Here is a 5,508-nt window from a genome sequence, read left to right as displayed (position 1 = left end):
AAGCCTGGCCCCAGGCAGAACTGGCCCCCCTCAGGACTTCTTTGGTCTCAGCGCTTGGTCCTGGGTTTCATCAGCCTGGGTTTCTTCCCCTGGTGTGGCTGATCTGAGTTTCACAAAACAGCCCAACCGATGCTGGCTGTGCTGAGCCTCATTGAAGAGTTTTTCATGCAGCAAGGAAGAGTCTCTGGGAACAACCTCCTCCGCCCTCTCCCCATCTCCTCCTCATCCTCTTCCTCCTCCCAGCCCATGGTCACTTCTTCTCCAGCTGCTCCAGCAGTGGGTTGCCTTCTGAGTTGGAGGTCCTGACAATGCAGGTGGGGCGATGCCGGTTGAGCATCAGGATGAGCTGCTGCCGCTCCTGCTTCAGCTCCTCGATCTGGGTTTTCAGCTCTGCATTCATGAACTCCAGCCGCTCAGATTCCCACTGCAGAAACTCCGCCTGCTCCTCCTTCTTGTTCCAGCCATCAGGCTGCCGCCACTTTCACTTTGTTCTTTTCCCAGCGCCTTTTCCTCCGCTCCTCTTCCTCGTCCAGCTCACTTTTCACAGGTTGAGGCCTCTTGCCAAGTTTCACCTCCAGGAAGTGCCAGGGGGTGATCATGGCCCCAATGTTGCAGATGTCAGCGTATTTCAGCTCCTCTGCAGTCAGGGCCTAGCTGGGGAGTCCAGTCAGGGGCTCCAGCCCCGGCAGAGAGCCCGCAGTCACAAAAGGTCTAGGATCTGCCCAGGCATCAGAGCAGGAGGAGTGGCAGTCCAGAGCATCCTGCAGGCTATGGCGGGCGGCCTGGGCCTCCCTCTTTGGGGCAATCAATTGTGGGGCTCTGAGATGGATCGCCCAGCAGAGGGAGGCCCCGCCCACCCATCCAGGGCTCCAAGACCCATCACAGTGCAGAGGGTGGCCTGGGCCTCCCTCTTTGGGGCAATCGTGGGGCGAAGGCAGCCCCCCACCAATCGCATGGCACCCGCCTTGGCTGGCCTGGCTAATATAGCTAATTCAGAAATCAGGCTTTTAGAGACATAGAATTACTAATTCATTAACAGTTTTATGTTAGCATTTGAAATATGCCTGTTCATTTAATGCAGCTTTGTGCAATATAAAAATACCTACCAATATAAATGTTCAAACAAAAAGCCCACAGTCACAGCCATAATTACAATAAAATGAATGAGGTCAAAATTAATTTCTACTCCCTGAGCATAAATTGTTCATCAATCTGGACAAGTGGGAAGGCACTGGCTATTTCCCAGGCTGCACAGGCATCAGACGAGTTGTCAGTTACTGACCTGCAGCGGGGCCCTGCTCACCACCACGCTTGTCCTGCCACATGGGAGAGAAGAGAGTCCAGCTAGAAAGGCTCTGGGCTTGGCAGCTGCTGGCTCAGAGCATGATGCTCGTTGCAGAAGAAATGTATTAACCCAGCCCCAGTCCTTCCCTCTCTGTGAGGACCCCTTAGCCACCTCTACCCAGTGACCTCATGCACCCTTGCTGCCTGTATGGCTCCCTTGACATGTGGATGTCCTTGGGTTGTTGTTTTCCTGCTGAGTGCTTAAATCATGGCTCCCAAGCCCTCTCCCCTCACCTCGCCTTCTCCAAAGAGGAATCTATTAAGCAGTTAAAGACAATTGATGAAAGCACACTAAAGGTGCTCAACAGAGGTGATAGCCAAGGCAGAAAGAGATGGGAGAAGCTGGGCAAAGGCCCCAACCCAGAAGGCATCCTCTCCTCTATCAGACCCTCCCCACACCGTTCAGATGCAGTATTGGTACTTGGGTGTCGAAAATAACTCCTCTAAATGCTATCCCCAATATAAATTAGGCCTCAACCTTATTTTTCCCCCCACAGAGATATAATACTTACTAGTATTGTAGCCTGCTACTGCATCATGCGTTGTGTGTTTACTTCTGTAATAGCTTTTCCTCTCTAAACTCTGAGCTTCATGAAGGCAGAGTTTGTCTGTTTGTCTGTACTGTACTTTTAGCACAGGGCCTGGCACATAGTAGGTCCTCAGTATTTGCTGAGTAAATGGATGGATGTGTGAGGTTCTAAGGGATCCTTGCAGCACAGCCTTAGTGGGGCCTTTGATGGGAAGTTCTGAGAGGCTAACTGGGGTACAAATGTGGTTGAGGGGCTCTTTCGGGGAGACAGCTTTTCTTCCTAGCAACAAGAGTGTCTGGGGTTAGGACCAGATGAGATAAATTAAAGATTTAACTACCCAAGGATTTTCCCAGACTTGTGATGCATAAGGACTTAAAAGCAGAGATAGTTAAGTTTCTTTTTAGTTTGTATATCCCAGGCCACAATACAGGGAAAGACGTGAGGATTCAGGGTAGAATCTCAAGTAAGGAATAAAGAAAGTGCACTTGCTTGGAACATCCCCTGTATATGTTAAGATCCCGCATTTGGAGCATGGAATATAGGAGATTTGACTTATTCAACTAAATTTATTTATCCAAATAAAACAAGTTTCTTGAGGGCAGGAACTCTGTTTTACACTATAGGGCCTTCCTTAAATCACTTTATTTAATCATTGTTTACTCCCATAAAAAGTATCCTATCTAATAAAGAGGGAATGTGCTAATTGACCCTTACACAGTCACAAAGATGGTGGCGCCCCCAGCCAATAAGGAGGGAATATGCTAATTGACTGCCAGGCCTTCAAAGATGGTGGCACCCACAGCCACAAGATGGTGGCACCCAGTCCCCTCAGCCCCACTGGGGTGGCAGGCATGCAGCAAGGCTGGGTCCGCCCCCAGGCAGGCCCGGCCGCTCCACGCGCCTGCCACCGGAGCCCCCTAGTCCCCTCAGCCCTCCAGCCACTCAGGGCCAGCCCAAGGTGTAGGCAAGCCTCAGATATTGACTGCCCAGCCGTCCAGGGCTGGCCCAAGGTGTAGGTAAACCTTGGATGGCTCAGGTAACCAGGGCCGGCCGAGGCTTGCACTGCCGGCAGTGGCAGCAGCAGAGGTATGATGGGGCGTTGCCTTACCCTGATCGCCGGGTCGCCTCCCACCCCTGAGGGCTCCCAGACTGTGAGAGGGGGCAGGCCAGGCTGGGGGAACCCCCCTCCAGTGCATGAATTTTCATGCACTGGGCCTCTAGTATATGTATAATTATATATGTAATATCTATTATATATGTACTCATTTCAATATAACTTAAGTATTTCAACTACCTATACCTCAAGGTATTTCTATGGGCTCAGAAACAAGGGTGGCTAAATGACCAGAGATGTTCGAGGAAGAACTTAGCCTGGACTTAGACAGGAGCTCCCCCAGATTATTAGAAGCACCTGACAATTCAGGGGCTGCCTGCCACTGCCGTTCCCATGGAAACAGACATTGCATCTTGGAAACGTAGAGTGTGGGATCTTAAACTAATCGTTGTAGTGAAAAAAGATAAAAAATAACATCCTATTTTCTTCTCATAGTGTAGAAATGGTGATTAGGTTCATGGACCCTGATCCCTTTTCCTGGGAGGAGGTTTTCATTGAAATAGGGATAGACTTACATCCTATTAAAACTTTTTCTGCACCTGTTCATTGCAAGCTACACCAATATCATTTCCCACCAACACTTCAAAACTCAGTAAGACCCCAATCCAAGAGTTAAGGAGGAATTCGAATGTCAAACCAAGTAGCCTGATATGTACCACTTATTTTGTACCCTATACTATATGCATTGCTCAAAAGGAAAGCCTGTTACCTAATGTCCAAGTCTTCATGTTGTTTGTGTTCATCAAATCAGAACTCTTTGGGAATGCTCATTTTTACACAACACGTATAATTTCTCAGTATCTTTATGTGCTTCAACCAAGCCATCAAGATTATGGATAAAACTTTGATCAGGCCAAACACTGGGGCCTCCCTGAACTTAATGTACATTAAGAGTTTAATTGTACTTATTAGTGTCTGACTCTGTGATTCTAAATAGAATGCACTGGAGTTTATGGATAAAATATGGTTTATAGGCAAGCGTAACTAGCCAACATCTGCATAAAATGAAAGGTTTGCCATTTATTTCCATTAATGCCACTTGTATAAGGAGTAAAATAAGTCATCCAGACCACCTGGCTGACCCTAATTTCATAGACTGAACAAGGGACAAATTGTAAATGTGTGTTTCAATCAAGGGAATAGAATTCTCTGGAATAAAGGTACTTCAAATCTAAGACTAAGGTTGCAGCATTCTTTTCCACTGAATTGTGGAAAATAGACCAGCTTCTGGTGCCTTGGGTGCAACAAGAGAAAACGGAACACAATTTTTTTTTAATTTAGATAAGAAGAAAACTCATTTATTTACTCTTTTCCTCACCTCAACTCCAGTTCACGCACACATCCTTTAAACCACCACCAACAACCAACCCTTGACACTCACCCCCAGCAGCAACAGTGACTATGACCTCCATCTCTCTTTACTACTGAACCTCATTCAGGCAGCTATAGAATTGACAAATATTCTATATTTAAAAAAATGCTGCCCTAGCCAGTTTGGTTCAATGGATAAAGCGTCGGCCCTGGACAGAAGGGTCCCGGGTTCAATTCTGGTCAAAGGCACGTACCTCGTTGCAGGCTCGATCCCCAGGCCCGGGTCAGAGTAGTGTGGGAGGCAACCAATTGATGTGCCTCTCTCACATTGATGTTTCTTTCTGTGTATCTCTCCCCCTTCCTTCCACTCTCTCTAAAAAAAAAAAAAAAAAAAAAAATCAATGGAAAAATATCCTCGGGTGAGGAGTAACAACAACAAAAAAAGTGCCTTTTTTAGTTTATTTCATTTTGCTAAATATTATTTACGTTCATATATATCCTTAACATATTGAATAGTTTGATTTACATTATAGTACATGTTCTTTGCAATGTAGGAGAAATATCTAATTTCTACCCAACATTATAGAGTGTTGTTTCATAAAACTTACAAATATATCCACTTATGATATTATCAAATGTTAGATAAGTAGTTGGTGCTTTAAAAGACTTAAAATTCTGGTCCATTTCTCTATAAATATTTAAGAATATCCTATATAATAAGAGAAGAATATGCTAATTATCCATTACGCTGTGAGACGTAACAACCAACCATGTAACAACTGGATCACAGATCTGCAGGAGGGTGGGGCAGCGAACTACAAGTGGGTGGTGGAGAGCTACTGGAGGGGGCAGGGCAGCAAGCTATGAGGGGGAAGGGGGGCGGAGAGAGATACAGGAGGGCAGCAGCAAGCTATTGGCTACAAGCAGGCGGTGGAGAGCTACAGGAGGGGGCAGGGCAGCAAGCTATGAGGTGGGGCAGGGGGAGCTACAGGAGGGCAGCGCATCGGGCAGAGAGCTACAGGAGGGCAGCAGTGACCTACTGGTGCACGGATTTGTTCACAGGGCTTCTAGTTTTAGTAATATTTGGAGAACTGGTTGGGGTTTTTATATGGGCTAGGAACACATTATTACTTCCTCATTTAACATAATGAGATATGGTATTAAAAATTTTTCAAGAATGGCAAATATTTCAAAATGTTCACATTGATA

At 46.4% G+C, this 5,508-nt stretch overlaps 1 pseudogene across 1 annotated transcript; it reads right to left on the bottom strand.

Annotated features, from left to right (window-relative positions):
* Positions 1-250: 250 nt before the first annotated feature.
* LOC307104481 (jun dimerization protein 2-like) lies at positions 251-760 on the bottom strand (annotated as a pseudogene). The gene has a single exon. The product of its transcript is annotated as a jun dimerization protein 2-like (transcript).
* Positions 761-5,508: the final 4,748 nt, after the last annotated feature.

Source organism: Cnephaeus nilssonii, assembly GCF_951640355.1.
Source record: "Cnephaeus nilssonii genome assembly, chromosome: 8".
Classification (NCBI taxonomy): Eukaryota; Metazoa; Chordata; class Mammalia; order Chiroptera; family Vespertilionidae; genus Cnephaeus; species Cnephaeus nilssonii.
Note: the sequence above shows the minus strand (reverse complement) of the source record. Positions and strands in the feature narration are given on the sequence as shown.